This window comes from Triticum dicoccoides, chromosome 7A (assembly GCF_002162155.2).
Source record: "Triticum dicoccoides isolate Atlit2015 ecotype Zavitan chromosome 7A, WEW_v2.0, whole genome shotgun sequence".
NCBI lineage: Eukaryota > Viridiplantae > Streptophyta > Magnoliopsida > Poales > Poaceae > Triticum > Triticum dicoccoides.
This window is the reverse complement of record NC_041392.1, coordinates 432,050,557-432,062,237: the sequence shown is the minus strand read 5'-3', so window position 1 is coordinate 432,062,237 and position 11,681 is coordinate 432,050,557.

The following is an 11,681-nucleotide window of genomic DNA, read 5'->3' as shown; positions in this document are numbered from 1 at the left end:
GCCTGAGGCGCGGGGTTGTGGTCTTCCTGGGCTGGTAGCGCCGTCCAAGCCGGCCAGGCTGCCCAGCGGTCGGCGTTGGTCCTCGAGTTGCCTGACATCCGAGCCGCGTGGCGCCAAAAGATCAACGAGCGGATCGGCTGGTGGGAGGAGAGCTCCGGCGCACCCCTACTTGGCGTGCCAAATGTCGGATCACGAGTTCCGGCAAAACCCTCAAGGTTCGAACACTGGGGTGCGCGTGAAGATCTTTCCCCTACCGATCCACGTCCTAGGTTAGCTAAGATCTCACGGACTAGCTCGATGAACTCGCAACACAAGGGATACAAGGTTTATACTGGTTGGAGCCACCGTTGTGCTGTAATACCCTACTCCAGTGTGGTGGTGGATTGCCTCTTGGGCTGAGGATGAACAGTACAAGGGGAAGAACAGCCTCCTGAGGAGAGGTGTTCTTGTGCTTGGTGGATGTGTGGTTGAGGATCGACATCAGATCTGGATCCCTCTCGGATGCTCTAGTTCTAGTCTAAGATGAGGTCGATCTCTTCCCCTAGCTACGGTGGTGGCTAGTCCCATTTATAGAGGCCCTGGTCCTCTTCCCAAATATTGAGCGGGAAGGGATCCCACAACGGCCAATTTGAAAGGGGACAGTAGTACAAGCTATGCTGACAAAAGCAGTCTTCGCCTGCCAAAGGCTCTGGTGGTGACGCCGTCTTGGGCTCCACGGTGACCTCCATCCTGCCGTCCCGCTAGTCTTAGTCTCGTTGCACCAATATGGAAACCTTTGCTTGACGCCTCGATACTCTGCGCCTGCGCTTGCTCCCTTAGCACCAAAGAGGAAACAAGGACACTGTCCGCGCTGGCGCCTGCCTGCCTTGGTCGTCATGGCTCACGTCACTCGAACCTCATGAGGTTTGCCTCACCTTGAACTCTCCGCCCCTCGCAAGCCAGCTTGGTGAGGCCGCTCCCGAGGAGGTCTTGTGTTGTCTGCCTCGTGAGGCCTGGCCCCTCGCGAGGGTCTTGATTGCTTGCTGGTGACGATGGGTGATACGGGCCCGCTCGTAGAGCCATGCCATGGGCCGCAGGAAGGCAAGTCTGGGGACCCCCGTTCCCAGCACACCGACACACACACACAATCCTCTCTCTCCGCTTGCATCCTCAAAGCCGTCAGTGTATGAGGATGCCGCCGAAGCGCCTCATCGGAGGGAGTGGCGACGCTGGGGCTGCTAAAGCACCGGAGCACGGCGTGGAGATGGAGACAGAGGTTGCCGTCACCGCCGATGAGTTATCGCTGCACCCTGACATCGTCGATGGTGTCGAGCTTCCACAGCCGGAGGCGGAGTTCCACACCGACTCCAACGATCACTCCGGCGATGACTCCGACGACAACTCCGGCGATGACTCCGACGACCACTCCGACGACGGCGGACAGCTGGTTAGTCATCTATACCCATTTATGTGTCAAATAGATCATAGGGTTTCTCTGGTTACTCCTGCCTGCCCACTTTTGGAATAGAAATCCTATGGTTATGTTCTCCCAATCCATGAAATCTGAGTAAGTCTCGTTAGATCCGTGTATTGTATTGATTGTTTGAATGGTGCAGGTGATAAGTGATTAGTTGTTTCATCTGTGGAAATGATTTCTACTAGTAATCCGACTAGGGTTAGTGTTCGTGCTAATAATTCCTAGCCAGGGATTGACAATTGATTTTCAATGACCTGCATATGTTTGTGCCATTATTTTCTTCAAGACTGGTCTGTACATAGACGACCGCACTTAAAAATCGAACCATAATCTCTGGATATGTATAAATAAATAGCCATAAATTCCAGATACTACTTCACGACATGTTATCATTGATTTGATGCCAAAAGTGTTTTACTATTTGTATAGGTGTTGTCTGACGATGTGGACAACGAGGATGAAGATGTCCAGAGGAGGTACAACAGGAAAATCCTGAGGGAGCTTTATGCGGGAATTCATAACAGGCGTATTAGGACCTGGAATGGCGGCTATGGATGCCCATTTTGCAACCAGAAGCTTCATGATGCGTATCTAAGTGTTCTGGCGCATGCAAGAGGACGGGCCGTTGGCTCCTTCAAGCAGAAGTATTCTCGCAGGGTAGCGCACGACGCGTACGCCGAGTACCTGGAGAAGCTTCAGGACCATGCCGGCCTGTGAGATGAGATGTGGGATGGATGGAACTATATATGTATGCTTGAGTATGCTTAATACTGTTGAACTATGTACTACTTATGGTTGAACTATGCTTATCTACGTGTACACTTATTATCTATGTCTAAGTATGTTAAATATTTTGCCAAATTTTGGTAAAAATTACAACGGGGGACCAATAAACAAGGACGGAGGTAGTACATCAATCACACATGGTTCCCAAAATTGGAACCATGTGCAATGACTTTTATTTTGCATGTTGCGTCAATTACACATGGTTCACTCTAGCAAACCGTCGCCCCAAAAATTCATTGTGGGATAGAAAACCCTCACCACCCAATTCAAAAAAGAAAAAAGAAAACCCTCACCATCCCCACATCACAAAAACCCTCACCCCGCCCGCCACCCCCTCGGCCCCTCTGATACGTTCCCCATTCACACCTGCACAAGATCCTCCGCGTCTATGCCATGGCTCGCCTATCGTGGTCGTAAACACTTAGTCGATGCCTGCCGCCACCGCCAGGCTGCCGGCAAAGCCCACCGCATTTCGCCACTTCCGCTTGCCGCCGCCTATCGCCATCGACTTTCTCGACGCTGCTCGCGGTCGGCCCAGCTCCGCTCGGTTGGGGAATCTACCGTACTGAGGGTTCTTTCTCATGGACGACAAGGTAACTAGTTTAACGAGATATTATCTCATCTCTTATCCCAGTTCATCTGCCTCCTTTAATCACCTGGCGGAAATTGCCGTGAATTCATTTTTATTCAAGCTAATTTGAGGGTTTTCTTTCATTCATAGAATGTACAGTGCGCCGACACTTTAGGACTTGGCGACCGCCGCCAGAGATTCCATCTCATCGTACCAGATAACTTGAGGACGCACGCGGTATGTTCAATCTCACCCTAAATCGGTTGGCATGGCCTACTTTCCTTAACATAATCTAAATATTGCTACATTTGGATAAAAGGTGCCACATGCACCATATACGTCAAAGGGGACTTTCTCCCTCTTCTTTCTATATTAGGCAAATTAATGATGTATTGTTCTTTCGATTACTCTCATATTTCCATGACATCATGTTTACCCTATCCGTTTAATTATAGACTTTTGTCCTTTAATTTCAACTACTGTATAGTTCTTTCAATTTGGGCCCATATTTGCATGTTACCATATTTTCTTTAACAATCCTGCCATTTTCCGCAGGACATCCCTCTCTATGCAACAGATTATGTAGTGCACAATTTTTCCCTTTACATACATCAAGGATCCACGAATGTCATACTGCACACAAACCATGGATTTACATTCGTTGCTACTGTAAGACTTGATGAACGTGGTGACTCCTATTTTGGCACTGGCTTTTGGAATGAAATTGCAATGTTTTATGTACTGAAAGCTGGCACTAAAATTGCATTGCACATAGAAGGGCCTGGTCATGAGATATATGCTAACTTCCCCAGCAAAATCATCCGTGTAGACTTTGTTCGAAGTAAGTTTTCTTTTCAATTATCTGCATATGTTGACTTACCCAGCAATGTCAAATGAATTGTGTAGTATTTAAGCAACCAATTGTTATTCTCTTTTCTTACTATATTCCTACCTAATAACTTCTAGTTACCAATACACTTTTCTATTGCCCTGTTTTAACTAAATATTCCCTATACTCCCATTTCTATCAGAAAGTGCCGCTGACAAGGAGACTCCAGAGGTGGAGAACGGGGCTGCCAACAAGCAGAGGTGGGGCAAGCTAGAACCGCAAGCGACTCCAGCAGGCTTAGACTTAATCAACAGCCTCCCTAATGATATGTTGAGAGTCATCATCTCCCTGCTCCCAATCAAATATGGGGCGCGGACAACCCTCCTTTCCCGGCGGTGGCGCCCCCTATGGAACTCCAACCCTCTCAACCTCATCGACACCCACGAGCTCTGCCATGGCTATCGCAAAAGCTTGGATGCGTTCTCCAAGATCCTTGGCAGCCACCTTGGCCCAACCAAAGGCCTTAGAATGGGCAAGTTCTGTTCCAACGGCAAGGACCGAGCCAAACTTGACGACTGGTTCCGATCCCCCGCCCTAGATCAGCTCGAGGAGCTCACTTTTGATGATGGTCATATGCGGTCGCTGCCAACATCCGCACTCCGCCTCACGCCCACGCTGCACGTCGCCAAGTTCAGGAACTGCCATTTCCCGCCCTCAATGACGCGTCCGCTCTTATTCTACCACGACTAAAGCACCTCGAGCTCATCGCCATCTGCCTCTTAAAGGGTGACATGGAGCGCCTGCTCCGTGGCTGTACTGCACTCGAGTTCCTTCGTCTTCAGGCAATCAATGGGTTGAGTACCTTCCACATCACCTCCATGACTCTCTGGACTATTTATGAGTGTTGCTGGTGCGACAGGAAGACATCACAAAAGGTGGACCACGGTATGGTCATCCAGGACACACCTGCACTTGAGAGATTACTTGTAGTTGATCAAGAAGGTCCAATAAGAATCAATGTCATTTCTGCACCGAAATTGACAGTGGTGGGCTACTTGTCTGACAAATACTCCGAACTTGTTATTGGATCCACACCCGTTTAGGTACAACAACCGCCTTCTACCTCTCCTTCTACAAATTAACATTATTTCTAATTTTGAAGATGTTTGTTCATCTGTCATTCAGAAAATGATTCCGACAAGCTTGACCCCGAAACTGCGCATAGTGAACGTCTTGGCACTAGAATCTATCGGGCCCGACCTGGAGCAAGTTGTTAGTTTCCTGAGAAGCTTTCCGTGCCTGGAGAAGCTATGTATCGAGGTGATGTTCCTTTCCTGTTAAATGTAAACCATAAGGGAGTTCAATTTGTGACACCTTTTTCCAAGTTTACAATGACAATGTACTACAATTTCTGAAGGTTCTTTTGGAGGATTTCAGTACATACATGCCCCCCCCCCATATTGGTTGCTTGATCCATATGGTTACAATCAATAAGGATTTCTCCTTTGGATTCATTTGTACTACTTTTCTTAGGGAACTTCTCATCCACTCCAACCTCTTGTGAAGAAGGCTACATTTTTCTAGAATGTAATCAAATGCCCATGGTAATCATGTCGATCGAAGATGGCATGTTAGTGCATTTTACAAATCGTGCAAACCAAATAGCTAGGCCTGTAGTAATGTTCAAAACTGCATGTAGGCACTAACACGTTTTCTTCTTTTGCAGATAAGATTAGGCCCAGTGGTGGATAATGTGATACAATATAACAATCACGTCGAATGCCTAGATCTGCATCTCTCAGAAATTACTTCGAACTCCTATCGAGGGACCTTACCGGAGATGATATTCGCCAGGTTCTTTGTTCTCAGAGCAAGGGTGATGAAGGAAATGAGGTTTGCCCTACATTTATTTCGCAAAAATGAATGGTTTGTTTATCAGAGCCGGCGCCTGCGGCAGAATGGAGTAGGCTCCAAAAATGCTGAATTTCATTTTGGAACTTCAAATGATAGAGTAATTAGAAGTCATTGGGTCAACCCCATACATGACTTCTCAGTGGCTGACCCCTTTGCAAAAATTGTGAGGTTTCAAAGCCAGACTTAGAAGCGGTGATATTAGTTTGAACCTCTCTGATATCCATGTTCAGCGCATCAGCGCGAGCGTTTGTAGTTGATGAGCTGAATTTCATTTCTAAAATCAGTTTGAACCTTGTAATCTTCGAATTTGAGCCATATAACTCTGGAATTTGAACCTTGTAACATTTCGAGCTTTTGTGGTACAATCGTTGAAATGGCATCATATGAGACTCGTATATTGCTAGCACTATTTTGACCCTAATATGCAATGGTCTTAGACTTTATTAACCATTCTCAAATCAGTTTACCTTCTCGATCTCACAGCACACGATCTGTATAGCTAACTCGACTACGATCTTCGACATTATTGCACATAGTTGGTTTCTTCCACCGTGTGCACTGTAGAGCGCGGAATTAATTAACGCACTCGAGTGTCCATCATCACCCTTCTGTGTAACTTTGACCTCATCACCCAAGGCTAAACTTATGACCGATGTCATTCAACACACTTTGTTTTTACAAAGCTTTTTGCCAATAAACGCCCACAATTTGTCCCTCTTCTAGCCGACACGTGGCCAAACTAGCCGGGCGCGAAGCTTGCACGGTAAACAACGCGGTAGCGCGGGAACAGGCTCACCGACGATACATATGGTGCCTCTTCGAGCCCACGACTGGGTTGCGGTGTTGTCAAGCATGCACTGGATTCTGGAATCCTCCGCTATGAACGTCATGACAAGACGTGACGATTATAGGCTGGCCAGCCCCCATTTGTTACAACAGTCATTTAACCTACGCTTGTGTCTATTCAACCTTTCGATCGCGCCCCACCATTGCAAGAAGCACACCCACCACAAGGAATTCTTAGAGGGTATCCTGTGTGGCTCCAATGGCGCTCTGAGCGGCTGTCGACAACGACCAGAAGTTTACCATGCGTGCCGTGGTGGACACCAATAGAAGGTTCATGGACCTCTCGGTGGTTTACACCAATGACTCAATCTGGGTGGAGCACTCCATCCATATCATGGAGCTGTTGCTTGCCGAGGAGAAGTACAAGGTGGTCGGGTTCGACCTCGAGTACGCCCGCGCTCGTGCCGGGTCTCGTCCCAAGGTCGCCGTCTCCCAGATGTGCGTGCGCCACCACGTCCTCATCTACCACTACTGCCTGGCCACAAGGCCTTGCGAGCATTTCGCCAGGTTTGTCAACAGCCCCCACTACATGTTCGCTACGGTGGACATCACCTACGATGTAAAGGCGCTCGAGAATTCAGGCATCACCTACCAGAATCTTGTCAACATCCTGGGCCAATACAAGATCAGGGGCAGCAAGAAGCGTGAGAAGGACTCACTGGTTCACCTCGCCGAGGCCATCATCGACCCCTACTACAGAGACATGAAGGATTCATGCAACAAGGACAAGTGTGCCTGGCACTCGGCCTGGATGGAGAAACTCGACAAAGCTCATGTCGTGTACGCGGCCAAGGAGGCGTACATGAGCTACGACATGTACAGGCGGATCGTTGACATGAGGAAGTCCCTCCTTCCCCAAAACGGCTAGGGATCCAGCCGGAAGTAGAGCAATGGCAAGCGTCGTCGCAACAATAAGTAGATGATTAGATCCTCGTTTCTCCTACTTTAGTATGCATGTAATTGCTTTCTTTGGTGTGTGGAAATGTTATGTGTGTAGTCACTTGTGTAATTGTATGCTTAATTTGGTTATGCAATGTTGTCCTTTTAAGTATATATGTTGATGCTCTGTAGACATAGCGTAGATGTCGTGCAGACAAAGAAAATCACATCGCACACAGACTAAACAATGGAACCCGTCGGTGATGTTTTCAAGAATCACTCACAATTTTATACCAGCAATTGTTTGCTCACAACACACATGACTTGTTAGCAATAATTTTCTATGTTGTTATCAATCTTCGCACACGTTTCCGATTACAGACCTATTTGCCTCGTATCACACACATCTTGTTCATTTGAACCGTTTCTATTCTCATGTCTCAATGCAAACAGTTCATCCTAGTGAACTGCGTGTCATATATTGCACACACCTTTGATCTGGATGACTGTTTATTTTCTGTTTCCTAATCACAAACAGTTCATCCGAGTGAATTGTATGCTATACATCGCACACACCTTCATCTGGTTGCCCGTTTCTTTTGGTCCTCCTCATAGCAAATGGTTAATTGAGCTGAACCGTATGCCCTGCATCGCACACGCAACTAAAATCTAAATCGTGTTTGATGCATCCTCCATCGCAAACGTTTTGCACCTTTTTTGGCGATTATTTTACACCACCGTTTGCGATTATGGCATCACACATAGTTTCGTCGAAGGGTCTCTGATCGTAGGGTCGCGTTAGCAGCATCCTGCAGAAGTGGACGAAGATCTTCTGGTCTTTGAGGAATTTGTTTTGACTGAGGAGTTAGGAATTCGCAAGTGCGGATTGCCTACAAGTGAGGAACATGATAGCCCTGAGGAATTTGATAGCCAAATTTCCGACCGTTGCTGTGCTATGCGCCAGCTGTCCCAAAATATCTACCCACCTAATGGTCATATCATTGAAGGGAATTTATGTCTTAGGATGTTAGGCTGCTCCCTAGGCTATAAATATCCTCCCCCTACAACCACTAGCTAGTTGGCTGCTCTGTGAAAAACTGGCACTTGTCATTGAGAGCATCCCATCCTCCGAGGACTTTGAGCGAAAATCATCAACTGAGGAAAAACCCAAAACCCCAAACCAAACACCTACAAACCCAAAGTGATTGAACATCACTGAAGAGATTGTTCCTGTGTGAAACCGAGGATTGTTACCTTTGAAGACTGTGCATCTTCCAGACTGTTAGGCGTCATGGTCTAGAGCATCCAAGAGGAAATTGTGGATCACCGAGTGATCGAGTTTGTGAAGGTTTGTAAGTCACCTGAAGACTTACCATGAGTGATTGGGCGAGGTCTGTGTGACCTTAGCTCAAGGAGAATACGGTGAGGATTGTGTGTCCTCAGGTTTAAATACCTGGTCGCTTCAACCAGACGTATGATTGCCACAATAGTTGGAACTGGTCTACCAAATCATTGTCTTCACCGAGCTAACTTGTTCTATTTCCTCAACCCTTTCATTTCCTCATTACTATGTTGTTGTACCCGATTGTTACTGTTTGAATACTTTGACTGAAGACATTCTCAATTTCCTCAGTTTGTTTTCTTCAGTCAGTTTGTCTTCAGCCTGCTTATCCTGTGTTTATGCTTCTTATACTTTGTGCTTGTCTTTCATATCTTCATGATGACTGTGCTACTACTCTGTTATGTTTGCATCCGAGTACTTATTCAGCTGCTAAGTAGTTCGTTGCCTAGGAATTTCCTCACCCTGAAATTCCTCAGTGACGAATTTGTGAAAATCGCCTATTCACCCCCCTCTAGTTGATATAGCGCACTTTCAAACCTAGAGCCCAGTGCTAGTTTATGTTTTTCCTTGTTTTTGAGTTTCGCGAAAAAGGAATACCAAACGGAGTCCAAACGGAATAAAACCTTCCCGATGATTTTTCTTGGACCAGAAGTGTAACGCCCCGGATACAACTTTCCATATTTGTAACTCCGACTCTTGCCATTTTCGGCTTTAAGTTATGAGATTCCCTTCGTGGCTGGGTTTTGTCTTCATTTTGCATTTTGTTCATGTCATGCATTTCATATCATGTCATCATGTGCATCGCATTTGCATTCGTGTTCGTCTCATGCATCCGAGCATTTTCCTCATTGTCCGTTTCGCAATCCGACACTCCCACATGCACCGGCGCACCCCTCTTGTCTCTTTTCGTGAATGGGTGTTAAACGTTCTCGGAATGGGCTGAGATTTGCCAAGTGGCCTTGGTACACCGCCTGTCAAATTCCGTTCCATTTGGAGGCTGTTTGATGCTCCAATGTTTAACCGGGTAACCGCAAAAGCATCTTGTGTGTTGCAGCCCAACACCCCTCCAAAACAGCCCAATAACCCATCTAAACTAATTCCATGTCCTCCATCATCGGATCATGATCGTGTGGGCGAAAACTGCACCTCATTTGGACACTCCCACCTCCTTCTACCTATAAATATGTGATCCCCTCCGAATTTTCACGGATGAACCCTAGATCCACCACTCCTCGCGCCGCCGGACATGTCCGCCTGGCGACCGGATGTGTCTGCCCTCCCCCGTAGCCAATCCCACCTCGCCACGTGTCCTCCACCGGCCCCCTCTCTCCCCTCCACCACCACCGGCCTGCGGAGCCCAAGCGGGGCCCGCCCAAGCCCGTCCGTCGCCCGAGCGTCCTGCTCGCCCCGCCGCGTGCACCCGGCTCCCTTCCACTGCACCGCTCGCTGCCGGCGACCTTCACCGCCGCCTGACACCGCCTGTTTGCCGGACCTCTGTCGGACTTCGCGCCACGCCTGCCACCGGCCGCCTTGCCCCGCTACGGCCAAATCGGGCTAGGATCTGCTGGATCCGGTAGCCGCCACCCAGATCCACCGTCTACAGCGACCTCCGCCCACTGGCGACTGCGTCATCCGCCGCCATGGCCTCGTTGGCCGCCGCCCGCCGGCCGGACCAACCCTGCCGCCACCCGCACTCCGCCATGCCCGCGCGCTGCCACCCGCATCCGGCGCTGTCCTGCTCGGCCCAGCGGCCTCCTCCTCGTCGCGCCACTGCCTCCTCGTCGCCGGCCATCGCCGGAGCCGCCGCCTCGTCGCCGGATCTGTGGAGTGGGACGAGATCCACCACTCCCCCAATCCAAACGCCACTGCCCCGGCCTGCACCGAGCCATCCCGTACCGCTCCGTCCAATTTCCCCAAGAGGTCTAAATTGTACCAAGTCTTGAAATCCTAACATCATATGCACTTGTTCATCATGTCATATCTCGGTGGCCGTAGCTCCAAATAATGCATATGATATATCAATTTGTACGTCTCGTTCAGCTCTCCATGATAGAAGCATTTCCATGCATGTTCATGTTCATTATGATGCCATTTTCTTTGATGCAAGAGTGCTATAAAATGTTAGCTGCTGGTACTTATCAGTTTATGAGGTTTTGTCATTTTTGTTGCATCATATATGTGCATCATATGAGCATGAGGTCTACATGTGTTTTGAACTACATCATGCCATATTTGCATAGGTGCTTGTCTTGTATTTTTGTGATCTATTTAGTGACTAGCACAAGCATGCAAACTAGGCTTCATGATGTTGTTGTTTTCAGGGACTTAGGATTTTGCTAAGTCCTTTTCCTGCTGTTATTTTGATGCCATGTAAACTTGATGCTACAGTGATATCCATGCTTCTTTTGAGTTACTTCAGTAAGGATGTTTTGATCATGTGGTTATGCTCTATCCATCCATGCCCCTGTTTGCAATTATGGAGTTGTCTAGCATGTCTTGTTCTTGCTCTACGTTTGCTATAAAATGTTCCTGGCAGATTGTTTACATGTTAATCCATATTGCCATGGTTGTTGTTAGTGATCCATGCATCCTATGAACTTGATATTGCCATGGTTAGCTTATTGAACATGTCATCTTGCTAGTGGTATGCTTATATTGTCATGCAATGCTTTATGGTGAGTGGCATGAGCTTGTGAAGTTGCCTTCATAAATCTGTTTATGCCATACTCTGTTTTCTGCTAAGTCTGAAATTGTTAATAAAACTTGCTATGTTTACATGGGTGCCATCATATCTTCTATGCCTTTTTGACTCATGTTCACTAAGAGACTTTTGATCTATGCTTTTAGTAGATTCATTTGATGCCTTTTTCTATGATATGTTCCTGTAGCATGTTGTTTGCTTGCTCTAAACATTGCTTCCTGATGCTGCTTATGCCATGTTAGTATTTTCACTAAGTCTGTGATGCTGATATCTTTTGCACTTTTTCCATGCTTGTTTAAACCTGATCTTGTGTGATTTAGCCATAGCTCAGTGTTCTTGTTTTGTCAAGCATCTCGT